The sequence below is a fragment of the Schistocerca serialis genome, chromosome 6, assembly GCF_023864345.2.
Source record: "Schistocerca serialis cubense isolate TAMUIC-IGC-003099 chromosome 6, iqSchSeri2.2, whole genome shotgun sequence".
Lineage (NCBI taxonomy): Eukaryota > Metazoa > Arthropoda > Insecta > Orthoptera > Acrididae > Schistocerca > Schistocerca serialis.
Genome location: NC_064643.1, coordinates 433,434,622 through 433,441,537, shown reverse-complemented (window position 1 = coordinate 433,441,537; position 6,916 = coordinate 433,434,622). Strand labels below are relative to the sequence as shown.

Here is a 6,916-nt window from a genome sequence, read left to right as displayed (position 1 = left end):
AGCAGGTCATTTGTAACTCCGTCCAAACAGTCCTTGGAAGGCCCAACGGCACCGACCGACCGCCGTGTCATCTTCAGCCCACAGGTGTCACTGGATGCGAATATGGAGGGGCATGTGGTCACCACTCTCCCGGCCGTATGTCAGTGTACAAGACCGGAGCCGCTACTTCTCAATCATATAGTTCCTCAGTTTGCCTCACAAGGGCTGAGTGCACCCCGCTTGCCAACAGCGCACGGCAGACCGGATGGTCTCCCATCCAAGTACTAGCCCAGCCCGACAGCGCTTAACTTCAGTGATCTGACGGGAACCGGTGTTATCACTGCGGCAAGGCCTTTGGCAGGTCATTTGTAAGCTATTACTAAATTTTAACGGAGATGCTCACAGAACGTAAACGGGAATTCTCAGAAACACGCGACGACTGCTCTGGGGCAATAATTTGGCTAACCAGTGTTCGAAGAAAGCCGTGAAACATTTGTGCTGCTGCCACAGCATACCTCTGGAGTCCTTAAGGGTAACGTTAGGGAGATTAGAGAGCGTTCGGATGAATACAGGTAGTAATTTCTTTTTTAGTTATTTTAATTAAGCTGTTTTCATGTTCCTTAGAACAAAATTGTCAACTCTCACTAATATGTCGAACGAGTCAGTCTTACAAGTATAAAACTCTTTCTCAGAAAAATATGTGACAACATGCTGATTATTTACATAATTATTGTGGTGTCACCGCCAGACACCACACTTGCTACGTGTAGCTCTTAAATCGGCTTGGTCCGCTAGTATACGTCGGACCCGAGTGTCGCCACTGTCAGTGATTGCAGACCGAGCGCCACCACACGGCAGGTCTAAAGAGACGTCCTAGCACTAGCTCCAGCTGTACAGACGACTTTGCTAGCGATGCTACACTGACAACTACGCTCTCATTTGCCGAGACGATAGTTAGCATAGCCTTCAGCTACGTCATTTGCTACGACCTAGCAAGGCGCCATAGCATTTGATATTTATATTGTGAAGCATGTATACACAAGAGCGATGATCTACAATTATGGATTAAAGTTAAGTATTACAGCAACTGCGTCCGTTTTTCTAAGTTCTCATTTCCTTGTAATGTTCCAGACCTCACGCCAGTCTGCGTGAGCTTAACGCGTGCCTTTCGGCTTCCTCCCATAGTGACTTGGCTGTCTTGCCAAGTCACAACAATTATCTTAAGCTATTTTTTACAGTGTTTTACAGATCTAGATTTATAAACGTACGCTTCCGCGGGCACTATCACATTCAGTAAAATTTTTTCTGGGTTTGTGACCGCATTGTCAATATATATATAAAACTACCGACGTTTCGGTCCCTGCTGCCAGCGACCTTCTTCAGGGTGTTTTTGTTTACTGCGAAACAAAATATCGGTACGTAGGAACGTCATGCTACTGCGGAAATGAAAAATAGCTCTAATTTAGTAATAACACGAGCAGACAAGGGAAATGCGATCGTTGTGCTGGGCACGGAATGGGGGATCTTCTGAGTGAACCTGTCTACAAAAAACTTAAGAGATAGCCGATGGCCAAGATAATCAAATCGACGCAAGCACTTCTAAAGCAAATTAGAATGAATTTCGACACTGCCAGAGGACTCGCCCCACAAGTTCCACAGCCGCCAAGAATATCCGGTGTACCGAAGTTCCATATAGAGGCCTATCCTTTACAACCAATTTTCTTCTTCTTCTTCGTTTACTACTGCCTTTGTCCCTCAGTTTTCGCAGGGTCGGCAGGGTTACAATCGAAGTGGTAAGGTTAAGCTGAAGGGGTGGCAGGATGCCCTTCCTGCCGCCACCCTATACCCCCCAGGATCGAATCAGTGTACCCCAGCTGTCTGCATCTAGTGTAAATCATGAAATAGTGCGAACGTGTTGCAAATGTCTGCGAGTCGTGTAATTGAGGCGGGACGTGGGGACCAGCCCGGTGCTCACTTAGTAAGATGTGGAAAACGGCCTAAAACCCACTCCAGGCTGGCCAGCACACCAGCCCTTGGCCCCTCGTCATTAATCCGCCGGATGGATTCGATCCGGGGCCGGCGCGCTTACTCGTGTCCAGGAAGCAGCGCATTAGCGCTCTCTGGTAACCTGGCGGGTCCTTTGCGACCGATTGTGAGTACTATTAATTCACCGACGTACAGTCTAGCAAAGGAACTGGCTCCAAAGCTGCGACATTTGGTAGGCCACACAAATTCTTACGTTAAGGACTCCACCCATTTTTGGGAACTTTAAAAAGAAAAGTGTATCTCGGCCACAGACATGATGGTTAGCTTCGGTGTGAAGTCTTTATTCACAAATGTTCCGGTACAAGACACCATGAACATCTTCGACGAACGCATGGCACCCGATATCTGCGATCTAGTGCGCCACTGTTTAACGACAGGTGGAAAGGGGAATTTTGTGAACAGACAGATGGTGTATCTATGGGCTCCCCTCTCTCGCCTATTACAGCACACATCTTTAAGGAAGCATTTGAAGAAACAACGCTCCAGTCAACCCCATTACGCCCAGAATGTTGGCTCCTATATGTTGATGATACTTTCGTTATCAGGCCACATGGAAGGGAAGAGCTACGAATCTTCCACCAACACTTCAATCAGCAGCACAACGGAATCCAATTCACAATGGAGATGGAAAACTGGGGTGCTGCCTTTCTCGACGTGGAAGTTTCCAGAAAGCCCGATTGTAAACTGGACCGTAGAGTATATATGAAGCCAACCAGTACTGACAGGTACCTGCATGCCTACTCCCATCGCAGAAAAAAATCTGCCCTGCACGCTTTAACCAAGGAGGCCACAGGATCAGCGATGAGGAGCATCTAAACTAAAGGTTGAGCTACAAAACCTCAAATCCAAATTTTTGTTCCAATGGTCACGCAATGAAAGTAATAAATAAAACTACGGCAACAAAGAATGAAGGCAATAGAGGAGAGCATAAGGAAGCACATAACATCGCTCTATTACCGTATGTTCAATGTGTCACAACGGGTGGGCAAAATTCTCCGCCGCGCAGGCATCAAACCGTTTTTCCGAAGCAGCAACAGAATAAAAGATGTTCTTCGTCAACGAAAGATTCAGTTGACAAACTACATGCTGCTGGAGTTTACGAAATCAGATGCGAATGTGGCTTAGTGTATGTAGGCGAGACGGGGCGACCCATCAGCACACGGGCATCGGAGCACGAAAGATATATCCGACTAAGACAGCACACCAAGTCAGCGGTGGCAGAACACCAGGATGAGTGCGCCAAACTGATTGATTTTGGTGAAGCACTCGTATTGGCGAAACACTCTCTTACTCTCAGGAAGAAGATTAGAGAGGCAATAGAAATAGCCAAGCGACCGGCCAACATGAACAGAGAGGGTGGTTACCGACTTCGGACATTTTGGCTGCCAGCAATAACACAGCTACGGGACGATAGGTCACGTGAAGCAACACATACAGGCGCGCGGGGGACCGCAGCGGACGCAGGTACATAGAGTACTGGCGCGCCTCGGCCGACGCTAGAAAGCAGGAAAACAACACTACGTCATAGCTGCCGCCTGGTTTTCCATTCGCCGACTTCCACCAATCACAAGCAATAATGAAAACACCAATAAAAACGTCGGGTATCCACCAATGAAAAGAAATAATGAAAACACCATCCCTCCCCTTCATCCTAAACAACCTATCAGAATTAGGAAACAGCTATGTCTGGAGATATATAAGAAATAAAGTTTCCTCATTCTGCACTAAACAAAAGCACTCTGAAGAAGGGCGCTTGCAACAAGGATCGAAACGTCGGTAGTTTTGTATACGTTGACAATTCGGTCACAAACTCAGAAATTTTTTATAGAGATATAGATTTAGCTGATGACATCGTTCTTCCGGCAGAAACACCTTAAACTTAACAGCTAATGTTACCAAACGGGATGAAAGGCCAGTTTTGTAGCAAAACAAACCAAATATCCGCGCTCTGTTCCAGATGGGCCACTCGGTATAAACCAACCGCCATGTTACCCTATGCCAATGGCGTCATTTGGATGCGGTATGGAGGGGCTTATTGTCGGCACACGGGTATCCTGTCGTTGTCGGTTATCTTCCCCTTGGAACTGCTACTTCTCAATCAAGTAGCTCCTCAGCTGGCCCTCCCATCAAGGTGTACGATGACTCGAAGCCTTGTCCTCCACATCGTAACCAGGCACGCGGACCCCTGCGGTACCGAAACGGACCCAGTTTTGTACGGCTAAAAATAAAAGCTGATAAAACAAAAAAAATGTGTAAAAAAGTGGAATTGTAGGTACTCACATTGCAGTGCAACAGATGTTACTACAAGATGTTGACCTATTTCCAGCCTTGACTGTAATAACGGGGACGTAGATACAGACCACCAGCGGAATTGAGAAAACTTTGAAAGGTCTCTGTTGGATTCCTTTCATGTTAATTTCTTAAATCTGTTGTCATTTACGGCATAAATTCCTCTTCTAATTTTACTGTGGTGTTTCTGACTATCTGGGAGGAGACTGAGCAGTGGAACGTGTTACTTTTACACATAAACAAGAACGATCTGTCACACTACTACAGTTTAAAACACAGTTTATATGTAATTCATGTCACACAGTCTCATACGAAACCTACATCCGCTTTCTTTTATATACTGTATATGATAAGATACTGTCATCCCCCTTCCCTTCTGTGTGAGAGGATGAATGAGCAAATGTATTTCTAGTTGCATGCTGGATGGTAGCAGACAAGCCTGTCTGCTAGAGAACAGGAGGACCAACGTCGAAACAGGTAGCTACGCTTTCGAAAAGCAGAGAGGTTTCTATTCTTAGTATGCTCCTGTCCGTCCCTTGTCATGTTGGTATAGGAAGCTGCCTCTCTGGTCACTTCCGTTTTGTATCGGGAAGCACCGTTGGTAGGGGACCCACGGCAGTCTGTCCGCGGCGAGCGTCTGAAGTGGTAAGATCTCCGGCTAAGCGCGTGTCTGCTAAGTCCGTAGGACAATGGATTTCTTAAGTTCAGCCTAACTGAAAATTTAATCACCTTTATTTCAGGTTTTGCTCTAAAATATCTAATGTTATCTTAAATTGCAACGCAGTGTAATTCGAGTGTGAAGTTCAGAATATATTCCGGTAGTTGCTTTGTCACTACTTTGTGAGTAAAGTGGAACCACGTGTTGATCAGTAACTCTAACTAAGATCATCAATCTTAAATGCTAATGTACGTGAGACTATAACGTCTCGTCTTGACAATATTTTTCAATGTAGCAACTTTTCTTTATGTTCAACCCACGTGGGGTGTACTTTGTGAGACCAGTACCATGTGCTTATACAATTGCTTGACCCATCAGGTTAATAGTAAGACGATAGTAACCAGTTCGAGGTTTTTCTTTTGTAAATTGCTTTTCGATCTAATTTATTTTAATTATCAAAATTATTGTGGAGTTACACTCTTTGTGTAAACCAAGTTGACCACGTGAAGCATGTGGTGTAATCATCAAAGTAGCCCTCAGCTATTCTTTTCGGGAAGATTACAGAGACTTAGTATGAATTTAGTATACCAGTGTGTGGTAATTACATGACGGACAGGATTGTGCTACGAACGTAACTTCTTTGGGTGATAATTGAATCGGTTGGTTGTGGTTAATTTCCTCTTGCATATGTTTCAAAGTTCTTCGTGTGTTATTTTATGAACGCAGTGTTGTATGCGGTCTCCCAATCTTGGCTCCATATTTGATGTGTTCCGTAAGATTACAATCTCACATTTTCACAATCCTAAATAAGGCACCAGTTTAGTTATGAATCAAGTTTAATATGCTGAAATTTCAGTGATCAATGTTAAAATAAATTTCCAAATATAAACTGATTTATTTCTTTTTATTTAAATTCTCTTTTTTATTTATATATCACCGGTTGTCGTATGACTATTAAAAGATTACAATTAATGTTAGTCTGGTTGGGAATTTGGTAAGCTAGACTGGATACCAGGTGAAACAGTTGCTCAGTAATGCAAGGTTAACTTCCACACATAGCTCACAGCTTTTAACCCACTTTTATGGTCTTGAATAGCAGCACCGCTTGCAGAACAAATTAAAGCAACAACATTACAACTTATGCGGTCTTTCAACGAATGCGATCCATATGGAAGTCATATTCTATAAGTAGGGCCACAAAGCTTCGGCTGTACTGTATAGATTGTACTGTATAATCCTACTGATGGCCGTACAAGCGTGTGAGTTCAGCACAGAACATCAATGTCTTTCACCGATGACGATGTTTTTAGGTCTACGTGGTCTGCATAAAATCGTTGCTGAAGGAAGGCTGAAGCTAGAGGAGCATGTTTAAGCGTGAGAGACGGAAGAAGCCGCAAACCATCTCGTAACACCTGGAAGCGAGCTTTTGCAAAAGATCTTTAGAGGATAGTCATAAAGAGGGAGCAAGTTGAAAAGCTGGCACCTGGAAGAAACTTGTTGCCCGATATCCCAACAGCATTGGAGGAACTAAGTCCAAGTAGGTCTAAGTGTTAATTATGTCAGACCTCTCTCTCTATCAGACACACACACACACACACACACACACACACACACACAGAATTATTTGCACGTAGGATAGAAGGACTTGTCAAGCAAGTATGATTTCAGTTTGTGTTTTAGATTAATTTTACTGTTTAGTAACTTATTTACATCACTGATTAAGTGAAATAACTTTTTGTGGTTGAATGTCCCACTTCTTCGTGTAACACTAAGAAAGAATCAAGGGTAATATAATTATTTGTCCTTTAATTACTGTATGTATGACTGTTTCTGTTGTTTTGGATTGCAATTGTTGAAAATCAACTTATACTGGACCAAATGTGCTGCGAGGCAATTACCAGTGTACCCGATATATTTTCGATCTGCAATGGGGTATATGCCGAT

At 43.9% G+C, this 6,916-nt stretch overlaps 1 pseudogene; it reads right to left on the bottom strand.

Moving 5' to 3' along the window:
* Positions 1-220: 220 nt before the first annotated feature.
* LOC126485686 (5S ribosomal RNA) lies at positions 221-338 on the bottom strand (annotated as a pseudogene).
* Between the last annotated feature and the right edge of the window lie 6,578 nt (positions 339-6,916).